General features: G+C 43.9%; 1 long non-coding RNA gene across 1 annotated transcript in view; it reads right to left on the bottom strand.

Annotated features, from left to right (window-relative positions):
* Positions 1 to 7,998: 7,998 nt before the first annotated feature.
* Positions 7,999 to 19,352, bottom strand: part of LOC142806517 (uncharacterized) — a 484,058-nt gene continuing 472,704 nt past the window's right edge. Inside the window, exons 4-5 of the long non-coding RNA XR_012894637.1 lie at positions 13,417 to 13,505; positions 7,999 to 8,133 (exon numbers count right to left, since the gene is read on the bottom strand). This is a non-coding gene — a long non-coding RNA (uncharacterized LOC142806517). The remainder of the gene's footprint in view (positions 8,134 to 13,416; positions 13,506 to 19,352) is intronic.

The raw sequence follows: 19,352 nt of genomic DNA, 5'->3' as shown, positions 1-19,352 counted from the left end.
CAAGGTTTGAAATACGCACAATGTCACGTAAGTGGACGAAATAGGGTTTCGTCACCTGCCATATAAGCCTATAGACTGTCAGCAGGCGCCTACTACCGTTACTATGGCATATATCGGGCAAAGGCAGCCTCACTCTACAAAAAGAACCATTCATAGGTTTTACCAATCGAAACTGCTATATATAACCTAATTTTGATGTACGCCTCAATGGAATGCGATGAATTAATCTTTAAATGCGGGGTCATTGTAATTGACTACCTTTTCTAACGCACACAAAGGCACTTTTGCATTTCGCTTTTCTCCTACCGCTCTCGAAGCTCCTTCGCCGACGAACGCGTGCGTAATGCGTGCATTGCGGGGTGGCAGCGCTCTCTGTTCCGTTCAGCTGACCATAAAGTTCGTTATTCTGCTAAAACATCAACTTCGTAGTAGTTAAGCTGTCGAGACAACCCCCAATACTTCTTAGGCCTTAACTTTCTGTCGGATCACACCGACCACAAACGTCGAACGAACGGAAACAATAGGGCGACCCCAGCAACTGCTTTTGCACAAACAAGTGGCATTTATCCTCTACAGAAGTGACGGAGAAGTTGCCGTGTTTAAAGCCATCCGATAAAAGATACGCTTGCTGATACATAAAGTGTGACTTCCTACCTATCACACCTCCTCTGACTCTCTCCTAAGGTTAACCACTGCATTTGTGCCTAGTGAAAATTTTGCGCACACCACATGAAGAGGCAACAAAGAAGTACACAAACACAAGCACTGGTCTCTCTGCGTTGAACCTTAGTGTGGTGCACAAAAATTTTCCGCCAAGCAGTCAAACCGAAGCCCGCTTTTCGTTCTTATTGCATATGTGCTATTGTTCTTTCGCGAGCGATGAGATTGTGCAGCATGTTCGTAGTAAGCGTTACGCTTCGAATAATTCTGCTAAGAAAGGGAAAGAAGACAACCACTAGTTTGTAGCACGAAGACACATAAATAAATCCGTGTTGATTTCTCAGAAAGAAAACGGTCTTAGTTGCTGAAAAATTCGTCGTTTTCCCGGGTTCCGGGACCAGGACGAACAGAACAATGGGTCTTATGCAATAAGACTTAAAAGCGAGCTAGTTTATTGCACGTTGCTTAGCGGAAAATTTTCGTGCACCACGCCAAGACTCAACGCCAAGTGTACACAGAGACCAGTGCTGTTCCTTGTGTACTTCTTTCGTTGTCTCTTCTTTCGTCTCGTCTCTTCATTTGTCTTTTTCCTTAGTCCTGGTTTTAGGCTCCGCGACCAGAACAAATATTTCGGCAACCGAGGAGCTTTTCTTTCTCATAAATTTACACGTATTTCCTCTATTTCCTTGGGTGTCTTTGTGTTACAAACGGATGGTTGTCTTCTTTCCTCTTCCTAACCTTTCTGCCACCTTGCGGGCTCTCCAAGAACTTATTTGCAATGATCCTACTGTACAGCTCACAAAAAAAGATCTTTCCAAACTATACTGCGCTGTAGACTACTGTTAGGACTACCTATACAAGATGAACGTGGGATCATTTAATTAATTCATTTGGGACTAGAAGTATGGCGTGAAAACCATTAGGGCAAATGAATCAGAACAGAGAAGAAAGAAATATATATAAATTAAAGAAATTTTTATAGGTCATTAAAAACCTATACGTGAAGTCCAACAAAATATGACACTGTAATTTTGCAAGCTACATAGTATATGAGTGGGAAAACCAGGGAGTGAAAAATACCAAGAAGGGAGAGCGCATTTAGACACTGTACGGTGGCTTCTCATCGCCGCATCTATGCATTTCAAAACATGCAGCCATCGTTTTCTTATTATTTTTAGTTTTGCTTTTGAGGATGCGTCGGTTGATAAAATACAAACTGCCACAAATAAAAAGGAGGGAGTGGGGAGGCAGGGTGCACGTAAGAATTCAATCTAGGATCCGGAGCATGTAGAGCACGAATGCGTTTGCCGAGATGGAATTCAAGCTTGGCCGAATATCCCAGAGTGATGCTAAATGCAACTTATACACCCGCTTTCAGTTCCTGCTTTGTATTCAGGTATCTCCGCGGATCGTATCTCGGATAATCTGCGCCTCATTTCACACACGCTTCAGACGTGAGTGCACGTGTCTTTTCCAAATAAGCCGAGTGCCTCATGCGATTTGCGACTGTACCTCAGCGACGAATTCGAGTTTATCTGTTTCGAGTGCAGGTTTACATTGTATACGCAGGGGATAACAAAATTAAAAGAAACAGCCTCCTCCAAAAGGTACGACATTGCGAAGACGTGGCATTTCTACGCTCTCATCTTTTTTTTTGTTTTTTAGCAAGCTGAATGTAAGACAACGAACTCGCCTCTCTCTTTCCTTAGATTTAAAAGGGACCTAAAAAGGTTTGGTGCGAGATGAAAAAAAAAACGGCTGCAAGAAAGGTACTTACTTATTTGAGTGCAATATTCGTTGCGTCTCAAGAGGAAAACGTGCCTAAATCACACTGAGTCCTCCCGAATCTTCTGTTGGCCTCATGCTATGCTACTGGCAAGTGGTAATATCTAAGATCATTATCATTGTGCTCAATAAACAAACGGATGAAGTCTTTTCCTTGGCGTGAGCGTGTTCGTGATGTATGCGACGATACGCAGTTTCTCCAGCGTTACGCCAAGCAATGACAGCATACGACACCACGGGCCCCTAAAGCAGTTCACACTTGAAAATCAACACCATTACTGACGGAACAGGAATACTAAAGTACAGCTTTCGTGCCTTCCTCACGCACCATGACTCGTCTTTCGTTGAGGAACCGCACACTGAGGGAAGAATACAAGGACAGCGTATGATGTAAATGCAGAAGCCTACACACATACACTGCACAATGTTCGTCTTTCTTCATTTATCGTTGTCTCTCATGTTTCTTTTTCGTTTTTGTTTTTTCATCAACATAAACTTTATCAAAATGCCCTGTAGCCTCCACTTTTTACTGAGTGAAGATTCTGGGCTACCGAGGGTATGGCACGTGCTGTCCAAGCTAAGTGCTGGTCAGTTATGCTACTCACGCATCCCCCATCTCTGTCGTGTGATATTGAAATAGGCATACTAAAGAGAAAAAAGGGAACCAAGCAGAGCCGCGCAACCTCAATGCTATTAGCAGATTAAAGATGGTCGTGGCAGTATGCCGATGCTTTCTCCTTCTCGCCGCTATGGGTGCCTTGTGCGAGGATTCCTATAAGAAAACAAGTAAAGAAAGTTAAAGACAGTGAGTTGGAGAAGCGTATGTCTTGCATGTAGAATAGAGAGTTAAGTACCATCAGGGGTTCTCGGTGATGATTGATCTGATGTCAATCAATAGACTTCAGTCTCACAAAGCGATGGTGGTCAATTAGACGCACGTGGCTGGCTGGATGATGGCAAACTAACTGAATAGTTGTGCTCAACGCACGGCTCTGGAGAAATAGTAGAACGCTAAAGAAGGCAAGAATTGGTAGCGTTCAGCGTTCCAAAAGCACACTATTATTACGAGAGACGCCGTAGTAGAGGGCCCCGTAAGTTTCGGCCTAGGGTTTCTCAACAAGTGCATACATTTATGTACAGGGTAGCCAGCCAGTCTGAGAACTGGCTAACTTCCTTGTCATTTCTTATCTCATCTTCTTAAACTTATGTGCACGGGCAACAAGCATGTTTGACTTTATCAAAATGGTGGCCGCTGTGGCCGGGATTGTGTCCCACGAGCTGCAGGTCAACAGTTATGAACTATAGGCTTTGGATGACCACTCTGCTTACACAAAAGATAGGCTTCCGCTGAATACCAGAGTACTTCTCACCACTCGCCCCGTTATAAGGGATTGTGGTATTAAGTTCGAAGAATTTGACAACTCTGTACACGTAATATGAGCAGCAGCTAGTGAGGGACACTGTGGGAGTCCAACCGGGGCTCATTAGACAGGTACGTCGTATAGCCACATTCATTGTAATCTTGGAACAAGAGCGCCACAAGTCACGGTCAAGAACAGCCTGACCTTTATTGTCACGTAACTGTTTTCGCTCACTTTCGCAGTATTGCGCCACGGCAATGTAAACAGTGAAAGAGGTCATAGCCGCATCGTGTGGTATATCACCACTACTGCCTGAGCTTCGCAAGCAGAATAACCGGTGACAGCGCCATGTCCGTGGCGTATGCAGCGCTTGAGTATGGGCCTGCGGGTTGAAATGCACACCTCAGCATTCGCCTTCTTAATATGCGAAATGATGAATAAAAATGCAAGCGTTATTACATGTAAAAGCTTGGTTAAACGTCCAAGATATTAACGTAGTGTAACGTTAACACATAACGATACTCTACGCCGCACCTGATAGGTTGCTGTAGTATTTTAGTTCAATTCATTAAAGATAATATTGGTGAAATTTTATTTATTCACTGCGTGATTTTTGCGGAGAAGCTCCCAGATATAGGTGGAAGTTCTTGACTTGCGAAGGGGAGCCTTCAGTCCAGGGCTCCGCTTGCAGCAGCCGTTCTGCAAGTCCAGTTCATCTTCGGAATTCTCGTTGGCCAGCAGGTCTTCCCATCGCACAACTGCAGAATTCTGTATTGGTTCAATGGCTGTAACGGTCTATATCTGTAGATTTAGCTGAGCACAATGTCTATGCAGGTTAATATGCTGAAGGGTGCATTAGCCTGACATGCTTCTCTAATAATCACTCTCGGTTTATGTTACTAGGCCGGTAGCACTTAGCACTTGTTATGCAAGTTTTTGGGATTTACATTTATGACAACTAAGTTTTTATCCTCCTTTCAAGTCCCCGGTTATATTGTTATATGGTTGCTTAATTAATATATAAAAACCCGCACTACTAAAATAAATGTGTAACGACTAAGTTCAAAAGCACGTGTGCTTCTGCAAACTTCTTTTTTTCTATTCTCTTCCTGTGAGAGAGAGAGAGAGAAGGAGAGAAAAAAAAAGAGAGCGAAGAACTCTCGCCATCATTTTATGTTAGTGCGGGGGCACCGCTACGTTTGAAATTGCTTTAATGTAGCAAAATGGCAACACCACGGTGACCTAATGTAATTATGCCTTACGCAGCATCCGAGTCAGCGCCTTGCAACGGATTGCAGCAGCGAAGACCTGCGCTCCATTTCTGTGGAACCAATTACTGCAGACTCGAGGATCTCGCTTCGTAAGTTTCTGCCGCCTGGATAGCTTTCTCTAATTGGGAGCTTCACGCAGTCTTGAACGACATAGCACTTTAACCTTTCATACGTGGTAATAAATTGAAGCCAACTTACACTTCAAGTATGTTGCGTGTTTTTTTATATTCTAGTTTACACTAAAGAAATTGAGAAATTCGCTGTTTCTTTCGCGTGCCGAATTTTCGCCTTTCCTCACTGCAGGCAACCTCGCATGTTTTATCAAGTGGTGGGGCCTTTCATCACAATAAATCATTTGGCCTGTCATTGTCATTGTTAACTTAGACCGCAATAAATTTTGTTTTCTCGGCAATAACAAGGCGTGTGAATGGGCTAGCTAATGAATATGCTAATTTTTTTTTCTTAAAAAGAACCAGCATCAGCTGCGGTGTCATTTGCTTTCCATTTTCAATATGAATGAACGTCCGATTCCTGTAAAGTCGATCAGCTAGCGAGAATTACTTTCGCCGTGCCGAGTTATCAAGACAGCCTGTTTGAAAGGACTTTACTTGGCCGTTTCATTGCGAATGTCATTTTTTGAAGTTTATTTGATTACGACAAAATAAACTGTAACATCATGAAGTACGTTGATAATGTTACGTCTTCCAAATTGCACAACGTTCTCAATGCGTGTTTTTTGGCATCTGAAATTATCCGTATTTTGGGTGATTTCCTAGACACGTCTAGCCATAGAGAACATATGACTTTTTACGGGGACATATAAGGTTATTTTACTTGCTTAAAGTAACTGTCAAACATCTTTTACTCACGCCCAGATGAATGTTGCCATGTTTACACATCTTGTGTTCTACACTGTATGACATATTTTGTGTCCTTTTAATTTTTTTAGTATTGTGCATTTTGTTTTCTAGGCCAGAAGGCTTTACCGCTATGGCACCATAAAGGCACAAACTTCTCAAGTTTATCATTGCCAACTCCTAAAAAAAAGTACTTTTTACGGCCTTAGTGCTTAAGCTAGTGCGGTGGAGACTCCGCTTAGCGTTTCGTGACTTCGTCAAGCTCCTTAAAAGCAGCAATGTGGATGGCTGGTGCTGGCGCTACCAACACCAACTAACCGTGAATTTCCGAAAGCATGAAAAAAATGCAGTGCTTAAATACAGGGGACATTTCCCGTGATATAATGAAGGTCATCGTAAGTCAATATTTTATCTAGCAGTCAGCCAAGGAAGTAAGCTCTTGGCCTAGACCCCAAGTTCTGCCCAACAAAATATATTAGTGCATTAAGGTATCACGGAACGGTGCCATTGTCTCAGTTTACTGCCTCCACTTTAGTGGTAAATTGGATCATTGGACGGATGACCGCCTGGTTGCGACAAATGATAAAGGTTGTGAAATAACAGACAAGCCATTGTCTAGTATTTTTATTATTACTGTGTCTAACAAAGCAAACTAGTCCTTCAATTCATGCTTCTTTCCACGGTAAAGGCTGAGTAGCACAAGTGAACGTGTCTGCTAAAGCAGGCAGCAAACCAGTTAAAAATAATAAGCGAACAATGTAAGCAAACACGAAAAATCTGCAAAAACATCACGTAGTGAAGTGATCAATAATCTTTATTAGAAATCAAATAACCTCCAGAAGTGCTAACAAAAAAAAATCAATAATTGCAAGGAAAATAAAAAGCAAAGCTTTTTTTTTTTTGTAAACGCGCCTAATATCGCACTGTTGCTTACAGGGAAGCAGCAAACATATACTTGTCATCGAAATTTACACGCAAATTCAATATTCAATAGACTAGCTGATATAATCTAAAAATAAAGGCAGATATAGGCAATAAATTGAAGTACCAAGAAATAGAACCAAGGAATGAATGTGTATTACTAACCAATATTTTGTCATGTAAAAACGTCTTTGTTTTCTGTGGGAACCATGAGGAGAGAATGATGGACTGTGGTGGTACAAAAGGGATAACCTTTACAATAGAGCTGGCGTGGCATTTTTGCATGACCCAGTCTAGCTATAGCAACTTTCCTGTTTTGTTTTAATTAGCAGTGTTTCATTGAGTGATGTCACTTTAAGCTGTAGTGAACCAAGGCTTCTAACAACGTTACGATAAGCTTTACTAAATAAGGCAGTGTATATCTTGCACAAACAAAATGAGCATAGTAAAACATTGTGACATGTAAAGCAGTTTATTTTATTGTGAGCCTAGAAAACAAGCCCAGTGGAATGGTGGACATGTTTTGAAAGTGGGCAAATCTCTTTAACAGCAGCGATACGTCTTGATTAAAAATGACAAGTACCGATATAAGGCGCTAACCTCTCTGCTGGTAAATCCCAGACATTGCGATAAAGCTTAGCATCCACAAACAGACTTCCAAAGGTTAAGCTCTGACACAACTGCGGCGCAGTGCGAGAATTGTCTCAATTTTTTCACCGTTCTGCTGTCCTTTTTTATACTAAAGTCGTGTTTTGTTTTTACTTTACATTGCTGAAAAGAAAGTGACAGCTATTTTCACGACGTGCGTTCTACAAAACATGAAAAAAAGGATCTGTTGTACACACACAAACCCTAATGGCAGACCTGTTTTTCTCACTCAGACTTATGAAATAAGCTCTTTGTGATCACGCAGAAATTGTTTTTTATTATTGCTGGGTGATAAACAGTTGGAACCACAACAACGCTGTTATTTTTGAGAACGACGTGTAAAAATTCGGCTTAAAGTCGACATGTTAGGTTTTTTCTGATATTTTCTCTTACAAGTTTCCATTCATTTTGCTGATTACACCAATTCATTGTAGCCAACCTAACATGTACCTGGTTAACCTTCCTGTCTTCTCTTCCTTTCTTTCTTCCTTCACTGGTTTCTCCATTCTTCCTTTATTCCTTCCTTCAAAGGGGAACTCCTTTTGCACTTTCGACCATGTCGAGATGATGCCACTCTGAAGTAGTATTAAGAGTGCTGTAGCAGCTAGGGTGGTTCATTTCACTGAAAGACTGAACAAATATTTTTTTATGTAAGCAATGAAAATGAGTTAACACCAAAACCGAAACATAAATCGACCCCACCTCCCCAAAAAGATTCCTGAAGAAATTGGAATGCATTTCTGGCGCCGAGAGTACACGGCGTAGTAAATTTAATGACGTAAATTAATGAGAAGACGAGGATTTGTACCATAACCAATTAATTACACCCAGAGAAAGGTTGAGGGTGAGGTGCACTTCGCATATATATATAAATTGTAGCGAAGCCTCCGAACTTTGAAATGGGTCGAACTCTTGAGTACCTTCTAGTGGGGCTACCCAACAAGGGCGCCACTCGCACTGAGAGCCCGTGCTTGGCCGTTACTGTCGCCATTGTGCTTGCTCGCTGTGGACCGGCTATTAAACGCCTTAACACTTTGGTGGAGGTGCTGGGTACGCTGTACCGACGTGAGGTTGTCATCAATGCAAGGGCCAAATACATCAGGAGATGACGAATCAGAAGTGGAAACAGCACTGATGGTACGCAAATTGGGACAACGCGAGTCATCAGGTACGTCCAGGACTTGTGCGTTATCCACTGGTTCCACTCTGCCGAGACATTCCCCTCGAACCAAGGTAACAGTGTACGGGGATGGGTTGGTCACGAAAATAGAGGCGTTGCCCTGGGTGATTTGCACGGTCGCGAAAGGTACTGGCAACCCTTTCCTTCAGCAAGCACGGTCGGATGGCGAAACGAGTGCAATTGTGTCGGAGAGTCCAGCGCAGTAGACAGATACACCCATCGTGGAGCTTGGAGGCACTATGGTATCGTCTTTCACGAGAATCTTGCTCACTTTCGAAGAACTGTCTTCCGGCGTCAAATGCGAGAAGGGGGAGAGTTCAATTTCGGCGGCGGCACAATGGATGACGGCGTCGTTGCGGGAGAGAAAATCCCACCCCAGGATGTCGTCATGAGAGCATGCGGGATTGATGATGAATTGGGCGACATACAGAACGTCCTGAACGACAACGCGAGCTGTGCACCCTGCTGTAGGATCGATACGATGCAAACCGGCGGTACGAAGGGACAATCCAGAAATTGGCGTCGTCACTTTACGAAGCAAGCGGCAAAATTTTTCGTCCATAACAGATACTGCAGCTCCTGTGTCAATAAGAGCAGATGCGTGAACACCGTCCACAAGCACGTCAATGACATTAGATGGGCGGCTCTGAGGGCTTTCACAATGCGATAGCATCGCAGTCCTTGCCTCGGGGACTGCGACGACTAGTTTTCCCGCTCGTGAGCAGCTGAACTTGGCCGCATGGGGGACGGGGAACGACGTCGTGGAGACGGTGACCTACGAGAAGATGAAGCTAGGCGAGTTGGCGGTGGCATAGACGACGTTTCCTCGTGATAGGTACGCCTAATCTGGCCAGCAACAGGCGACGAGATATGGGGCGTCTGTACGCGAGTGCAATAACGTGCTACGTGGCCGGCGTAACCGCAGGCAAAGCAAATAGGCCGGTTGTCGGATGTGCGCCATCGGTTCGCCGGGGTAGGTCTTGTCCATGACGCAAGAGCCGATGGACGGAACGGTGGCTGGAAAGGCTGCAGGGGGTGCTGGAGCTGAGTCTGAGAGGTCACGTCAACATACGTAGCCGGCATACCCGCTGCAAAGGATGGAGGTCGTGCGGCAGCTTCGGCGTAAGTCAGTGGGGCGGGCGCTTGAACGACTGGAGGCGGCCTGGCGACCACTTGGGCGTAACTTGGGGGTACAGGAGCCGGAAGCTGTTGTGGGTGGTACGCAGGCATAACCTCCGCTATTTCCTGCTCAATCGCTCGGCGGATGGGGGGGGGGGGAAATGGTAGTGGCCGATTGTTGAGCAGCCGGTGGGTGGGCGAAGGGCAGGAGAGAAAACTGCCGTGCGATTTCCTCACGTATGAAGGACTTGAGGTCTGCCAGCAGTGCCACCTGGTCACAGCTCGCCTCCAAGCCTGCAAGCCCTGCATCTCGTGGTGTGGAGCGACGGGTCATCGAACGCTGCCGGCGGAGCTCCTCGTAGCTCTGGCACAGCGTGATGACCTCAGCTACTGTGCCTGGGTTTCTGGCCAGCAGCATCGTGAAGGCATCATCGGCAATGCCCTTCATGACGTTCCGGATCTTGTCTGATTCGGACATGCTGTCGTTGCATTTCTTGCATAGGTCCAAGACGTCTTCAATGTAGCTGGTGAATGATTCACCGGCCTGCTGAGCGCGTTCGCGTAAGCGCTGCTTGTCTTGCAGCTTACGAACGGCAGGGCGGCCAAAAACGTTGGTGATAGCGGTCTTAAAATCGGGCCAGGTTGCGAAATCAGACGCGTGGTTGTTATACCACATGCCGGCCACACCCGCGAGGTAGAAAACCAGGTTGCCGAGTTTGCCTGCCTCGTCCCAATGATTGGGGACGCAGACGCGTTCGTACATGACGAGCCAGTGCTCGACGTCGGTGCCATCCGCGCCGGTGAAGACAGGTGGGTCGCGGATGCGGGGGACACCGGAACATGGCGTCGGCGCAGGAGGAAGCGTTTGCTGGGCGGCGTCTTGTTGCATGGTTGAAGGCACGGTACGGGATCTAAGCTCCAAGGGCATCGAATGTGAACCGAAGATGTTTGAAGGGCACAGCACTCTCCACGCCTTAACAATATATATATATATATATATATATATATATATATATATATATATATATATATATATATATATATATATATATATATATATATATATATATATACACGAGTGAGTGGACGGAAGTGTGGGGTGCAGGGAGGAGAGAAAGCGACTTGCGAGAAAAGAACAGGGGAAGCATTGCACCAACCCTCTCCACACACGTGAGAACTCCACCGAGCTCCCGCGATGCGAGCGCCCTCACACGCCAGGGTGCGCTCTTCCTCCCCACTCACTTTCTTCTACTCGGCCCGCACCACCTGCTCCGGTTGCTAGGGGCGAGAATAAGCGTTCACACCCATATCTGTTGCTATGGGAAAGGGGGTGAGAGTGGAGAGATAACACCTGCCGGTGCGCGGACACTGTCAGACGCCTGACATGCCCCGACTAAAAAGTGCATTCGCATTTAAACTCTGCTTCGTGCTGCGTATTAGCCATGTCGTCATGAAATACGCTACTCATCGCACGGGGTGCAGACCGCACGGGGTGCGCCTACTGCGCGAAAATCAAGCTGGTGATCTCATCCAACGCAAAATCAAGCCCTTCCCGCCTGTCTGAACTTAGCGGTGATAAGTTCAGCGATGATTGCAGCTGCTATACGAGGATCACCTTTTGATTTTCGACCAGCTCACGCACGATGCACTTGACGTGCTCTGCATCAATCTCCTCGTTGCTCAACATTACGCGTGCTTACGGTAAGACCCGATGTGAACCAGGACTTGCATGCTACGCAGCAAACAAAACACAACTGTGCTCACGCCGTCATACCACGTAGAAAAAAGCGCGTGCGGCAATCTTCTGCAAGACGAGGCGGTGTTATAAAACAGTAGACACGTACGCTCAGGGCCGCCTACATTTACAGGCATGATTTCAGAATCGGCTAACAATGTATTTTTTTGCCTTGCTTAACATATGTGTGTTCTCTACTTTTGTTTTTTCACACTGTGCTTTTTTTTCTTACTGAAGAGACTGTAACAACTGAATATTGTATATTTTGTTTCTTCTCTCGTTAACATCATGTATGGGAGCCCCCTGACAGTTTCTAACTTTGGGGCTCCTTGTGTGTACTACCGATCCTGTACGCATTTTTCAGTAAACTGACAATGTTGTTGAGTAAACTTGAATAAATGAATAAATGAATGTTCAATAAAATTCGTTTTTTTCTAAACTAAATGACTTATGTTCGTACATTTGGCACATGTCTTCAGGGTACCGAATAGAACCTATGTTAAAATTTTTATGGAAATCCGTGAATATAAAAAAATTGCCGTAATTGCCCTTTGACATCATCAAAGCCAGAGGAATTTAACGTTGTTTCCTTATATTCAAGTGTACTCAAAATATTTGCCTTGACTTTTAGGATTATTTGCCTGTTTTTTTACCATGCGATGAGACGTCGTGATGCACACCATCCAGAAAAAAAAATAATGTTATGTCACAATGTATACTAACGTAGTCTAACTATCTCCTCCCTCCTCTCTAAAACACTGTCTTAAATTTGGCCACACCTCACAATATGTCACACGCGCCACTGGTAGCGTGCAACACAGAACGCCCGATAAAAAATTTGGGAGATCATTAAGCTTCACCTTTAAGAGTTCTATGCGATAGCGATATCCTGTCGCTATCGCGTACTTCAACGACTCAGTGCATGGTTTTATTGTATGATGTTAATGAGAAGTTTTAAATGTGGATTACTACAATGTAATCGATAAAGTTGAAAGTGTCTCGTGTCAGTGAGGCTTCCGCATATGGCTGCATTCTGTGGTAATAGGTAGCATGCTTTAAAACATGAGCAATTATGCGTGTGAAATGTTTTCGAACTTGCTATACACCCACTACCTGGTCATAGGGAATTAAGCGCAGTAACGCATGTGCCTTTTGTTACGGGTGGCTGGCTACCAGAACGTTTCATGCTACATTTGTACTCGAAACAAAATACCAACAAACCACTAAGATGGATATCAAGGAAATGTATCGATAAACAAAATCAGATATTTACGAAAAACACTGTGTGAATTCCGTCTCATACCAACATAAAACATATTCATGCCAAAGTTATTTTTACAAAGTGAACACGCAACGTAAACTTTGATTCACCTCTTATTACCGAGCTGGGTCTATAAAGGTCGGACAACACCTTCAACGAAGCGTTGACAGTGGAAGTTCGGAAACGACGCAGAAAGTGTCTTGTAGTACACATTAAAAGTTGTTATGCACGCAAACCCTAATTATATGCCGCAGATGTCTGCCTGGATGATCTCCCGGCAAGCTACTCTCTTTGTTGAGTAATAATCATTGTGCACAGACAGACCATACAATAACACGAATACCACGTGCTGCCAGACATAGACGTAAGCATGCAGTAAAATTATCCAAGTTCCGTACAGGGGTTGTCGACTTCAGTAGCAACAACAGCGTACCCAGTTGTGCAGATGGCGAAGGCGCTACATGCCGCAAAGATGACGCCACCCCAGTCTGCCACCTAGCTCTTAATGACTGCACTGAAGTAATGCTGTGCATTATATACATATGTATGCACTATTCTTGATGGTGCAATCCGGAAGATAATATTATGTATGTGTATGAAGGAAGTGCTCGGGCTCACCTCTTTGAGCTTTGGTAGCTAGTCGAATTCAATAACAGGGTTTTGCTGTGTCCTCAATGCGTTTGGTTGATTTGCTGCTCCGGCACCACCTGCAAGCAACACACAAAACGAGATAGTTATGAATACGTTTCGCAAAACAGTAAATGTGTAGCTGCAGTGTTGGTTCACTTCAAAACTTGAAGGGCGTATTTCGCCAATTTTGAGTCCAAGGGAAGTGGTAAAGATGTACAGGAATGCAGTATGGTGATAAAATCATTGCTGTCTCGATGCAGCCATATCAATAACGCAAGTAGTTGCCAAATATTTTAGCCTATAGATACCAAATTATATAGGTCACGAAGCCTGCAGCATCTGAACTTGAAATTGGCATTAGTGTCGCTTACCTCTTCGTATTAATGTATTATAAACTGGTATCCCGCCTAATAGTATTCTGATGTCATATATATATATATATATATATATATATATATATATATATATATATATATATATATATTTATATATATATATATATATATATATATATATATATATATATATATATATGTATATGTATATATATATATATATATATATATATATATATATGTGTGTGTGTGTGTGTGCGTGTGTGTGTGTGTGTGTGTGTGTGTGTGTGTGTGTGTGTGTGTGTGTGTGTGTGTGTGTGTGTGTGTGTGTGTGTGTGTGTGACGCTTCACAGGTGAATGTGGGAAAGGAAGATGAGGAAGACGAAGAGTCAGAATAACCTGGTGTTCTGACTGACGCCATGTCTCATCCGTTACACTAAGTCGACAGGATCTAACGCAACAACATCATGAGCCCTCCAAAAAATATGATGAGCCTGCCGAAATACATCGGAGCTGAAGACGACGTCTCTGTTGACAAGTGGTTGCACCTCTTCGAAACGAAGGCGAACAACGTCAGCTGGTCCAAACGAGATCGCATCGACTGCATCAACGAGTACCTGGAAAGTGAGGCATTCCGCTGGTACTTCACCGAGATTTTCGACGCAGAAGATACGTGGGAATGGATCAAAACAAGCATGATATCACGATTTTCTGCACCTGTCAGCGACCCTTTCCGCCAATTCATACACTGCAGGCTCAAAAGATAACAGCGCATCAGGCACTAGTACGAAGAGAAGACGCGTCTTGGTCGCCTCGCAGACTTGAAAGACGTTCACGTAGTATCAGGATTGACCGACGGTGTACCTGAGGAGATCAAAAGTCGCCTAGCTAAACTGACACTCACCACCCCAGCCAAGTGGCTTGCTGCTGCGCCTAAAGTGGAAGACTCTGTCCACAGAGATGCTTCCCAACGCTCGTCAAAGAGGCAGCTCATGCATCGAGAGCCTCATTCTACGCGACCATGGCTCCCTGAAGGATCGAGGCGCACCCCTCACAGTGAGTTCCGACATTGTGCATCCGCTAGTTTGCCAAATCAGTTTCACTGGCACAATGAGTGTCTTGTCGTGAAATGGTGCCTGCTCTAACTGACAACCAGGGAAACGAAGAGGGCGGGCCAAAGCTTCATTAATACGTTTTGTTGCTCTTCTGAACGGACACATGGTGAACGCAACCCTGGATACAGGAGCGACTAATACCTGTATCAATGAAGTTGTGTTCAAAAAACTCAAGCTGCAGTTGCTCAAGGATCCATGCATTAGTGTCAAACAAGTCACCTGAACCACAAAAACTTTGCGCCGCGTACACACACAGTTGGAAATAGGGAAGATAAAGCGGGCAGTCCAAGCACACGTTCTGCCAGGCATGAAGATTGAATTATTGCTAGGCCTGGACAACGCCTTCTTTTTCAACCTTTTACTGGACTTCAACACAATGACTTTGCTTCAAGACAACAAAGCTCCGCAGAATTCCTTTCAAACTAAAAAGGGTGTCTTCAGCGCCGATACAATCCCACTCCAAGCCGTTGATGTCACGCACCTTCCACCATCGCAACAAGCTGCTTTCAGAGATGCGCTTCACAGTTACGAGGACATTTTCTCAAAGTCTCAGATGGAATTCGGGTGTATCGCGGATGAAAGACACTGCATCGCCCTCAGCAACAAAGTCCCTATCCGCAGACCACCCTATCGATGCTCCCCGGCAGACAAAGAGGAAATTGTTAGGCAAGTGGAGTTACTTCTCAAGCAAGGTGTAGTGCGTCCATTTTTTTCTTCATACGAGGCTCCCGTCATGCCTGCAGAGAAAAAAGAAGGACGCACACGTTTATGCATTGATTATCGAAAGCTTAACTTTGTCACTGTGCCTGACTATCAACCTATTCCGCGAATAGACGATGTTCTAGACTACTTGGGAAAATTGAAATCAGTGGATGTCACATCAGGCTACTGGCATGTCAAAATGAACCCAGGGGACATCACAAAAACAGCTTTCGTCACGCCGAATGGCCTTATGAGTGGCTTCTTATGCCTTTCGGTTTGAGAAATGCTCCTGCTACGTTCGAAAGAGCTGTGAAATCAGTTATCGGAAAACATACCTTAAAGAATTTCGTTAACTATTTTGATGATATTGTAGTCTTCTCCGACACATTTACTGATCACCTACAGCACCTCCAAGCTCTATTGCATGCCCCAAAAATGGAGAATATAAAACTTAAATTCAAGAAATGCCATTTTGCCCCAGATTCCATTGAATATCTGGGTCACAGAGTGTCGCATGGTACAGTGTCGCCTATACGAAGAAACATAGATGCTGTATTGCGATTCCCAAGACCTAAATCCCCGAAAGAGCTTCAGCGTTTTTTAGGCACCACCAATGTTTACCGCCAGTTTATACCGCACTTCAGTGACATAGTTTTCCCACTTACGAAGCTGTTGAAGAAGGACACACCATGGGAATGGGATTCCTCATGTGAACAAGCTTTTGAGAACATGAAATACTGTCTGACCAAAGAACCGGTTTTACGATTTTTTCTTGCGAGAAACCATGCATTCTTCATTCCGACGCATCTAACGTAGGCGTAGGTGCAGTTCTGAAGCAACGAAATCATGATGGTAAAGAACACCCCGTTGCCTATCACTCGCGTAAGCTACTCACACACGAATTAAATCATGCCATTACAGAGCTCGAATGCCTCCCTATAATAGACGCTGTTGATAAGTGGCACTGCTATTTACATGGACGACCATTCATTGTTGTCACCGATCATGCTGCTTTACAATGGCTCAGAAACATAAAAAACCCCATGGCCGGCTCTTTAGATGGTCTTTGAAGCTGTCGATGTATGACGTTAACATTCGACATCAAAAGAGCAGCAAAAACATCGAGGCGGACGAATTTTCGAGAAGCCCTATGGTTCAACTTCTTTCATTACCAGAACTTCAAACTTACCAGGATGACCGCTCTCGCTGCAAGTACACAACGGAAAACGGGGTCACTATCGTGACACGTAAAGGAATTCGCAAAGTGGTTCCTCTCAAGCTTCGACAGGGCGTTCTGCAGAAAGCACACTGTCAGTTCGAACACGTCGGAGTAAAGAAAAGTCTGAGCTTGTTGTCATCATCCTACTATTGGCTGGAAATCATCACAGACGTTTCATCCTACGTCCGCCACTCTGACATATGTCAGCGTTGCAAAAAGCTGAAAACCAAGAGATTTGGATCTCTCGAGTCACTACCACCTGCAGAACAACCCTTTGATCGTTTAGCAATGGACACTATAGGTGGCTTTTCAGGATACGGCTCGACAAAGAAGTTTATTCACTTGGCGATCGACCACACTACGCGGTATGTCTGGGCGTTTCCCCACAAAAACGAAACTTGTGACGGATACATTTCGTGCATCATCGCCATCTTTGCTGCAGGAAAACCCAAGAAGTTCCCATCTGATCGCGGACCAGCTCTCACAGCTGGAAAATTCAAACAGTTTCTAAAACGAAACGGTGTCCACCAATTGTTCACATCCTCCCAACATTCTCAATGTAATGGCATGAACGAACGTACGAATCAGACTATTGTGACCCGGCTAAAGTTCAAAATGAATGATCAGCCACAAAAATCTTGGGTCAAACATCTTTAAGATGTCGTCGATGAATACAACAGAACCCCACATAAAGTAACACGATATCCACCATCGTACCTCATGTATGTAATTCCTTCATACGTCACAATTTTAGACGCACCAGTGGAGAGTGTGCAAGAAGCAAGGAAAAGTGCAATCAAGAACACGCTTGCCTATCATAAGAAGAACAAGATAATCTACGACAAAAATTTCTACCACAAGATTTCCAACCTGGTGAATTGGTCCTCTACGAAACACCTAGGCAACCGAACAAAGGAAAGCTCAGTTCAGTCATGGAAGGACCTTACACAATTCTTTGCAGAGTCTCTCCTGTGAACTATGAGATCGACCGATGCATAGCTCCATTAAGCACAACTACTCACATTGTGCACGTCAACAAACTGCGTCGCTACTATTGTCCCAATAAGTTGAAGCTCTCTCGGGGGGAGGGGGAAACGTGTGACGCTTCACAGGTGAATGTGGGAAAGGAAGATGAGGAAGACAAGACAAAAAGTCAGAATAAACTGGTGTTCTGACTGACGCCATGTCTCATCGTTAAATATATATATATATATATATATATATATATATATATATATATATATATATATATATACATATATATATATATATATATATATATATATATATATATATATATATATATATATATATATATATAGGGAGAGAGAGAGTTTATACCTGGGGCACGTACATCATACAGGAGGAAGGAAGGGTAACTTAATGGGGTCTTTTTCTTTGTTAGACGCAGTATGAATGAAAACTGGCAAACAAATATGCCAAGGAAAGTATAAGGAATGTTAGTAAAAGTAATTTTACTGTAATTGTGAAGCAAGAAAAGATAAGTTGCTGAGGGCAGGGACACCAAACCTACGAATGCGTCCGATGCTCTACCAACTGAGCCACTTTGGTGGCTATCGCCTCGTCCACTTTGTAGGGTACGTAAGGGCACTCAAAAGTATCATATATATATATATATATATATATATATATATATATATATATATATATATATATATATATATTTATTTATTTATATATATATATATATATATATATATATATATATATATATATATATATATATATATATATATATATATATATATATATATTGCAGGCACGATGGTGGAGTGGCGGTAGCGTTGCAAGTAGTCAAGTAGATCGTCCGTGAGCAGTCACAAAGTGTTTTATTTCGACGTTTCACCCAGAGTCTTGCCTTCATCAGTATTGAGGGTACAGAATGTTGGTGCTCAGCTTTATACAATTTTAAATGAGAGAAGGTACGCGGGAAAAAATAAAATAGAGAAAGAAGGAAAGAAAGAAATGCATTGTGAACATGATGTGGACTCTCCCAGCCACCCTCTTCCACCCCCTTTTTTCCTTCCCTTTTCCTTCCTTCTCACTCCTCCTTTTTATTTTTTTTCCTTTACTTCTTTTTTTCCTGACGTACACCATTAGGATGTCCGCGGTCTGCATATCCTTTCTTCCACTAACGTAATCGACCAGACGGTGCCGCGTGGCTCTGGGGGATCGGTGTGGGGAAAAAGAGCTTTTTCAAGAAGTTTAAGCCTTTAACTACTCCGCGCCTCGTAGACGTCTTGTCGTTGAAAGAGGGGTGCCGCGTATTGCCACAGAGGATAGCAAGCGGGTGCAATGTCAATTCTGGCCCGCTTCTGGATTACGCATGCGGTAGGGGCCTCCCGATTGTGCACAGGGTTGCTGTTGGACATGTCATGCTTGGCACAATTGACTGGATAGTAAGGTGGAAACAGAAACAGACGACAGCTGTACTTAGGAAGAGTAGTTACACTTGGAAGTATTTTCAGTTGTCCAGTGCCCGTCGCAGCTGCAGTGCCGTGAACTCAGTTATTATTGTCATTCTTGTCGTCA

This window comes from Rhipicephalus microplus, chromosome 1, assembly GCF_043290135.1.
Source record: "Rhipicephalus microplus isolate Deutch F79 chromosome 1, USDA_Rmic, whole genome shotgun sequence".
Taxonomy (NCBI): domain Eukaryota; kingdom Metazoa; phylum Arthropoda; class Arachnida; order Ixodida; family Ixodidae; genus Rhipicephalus; species Rhipicephalus microplus.
Note: the sequence above shows the minus strand (reverse complement) of the source record. Positions and strands in the feature narration are given on the sequence as shown.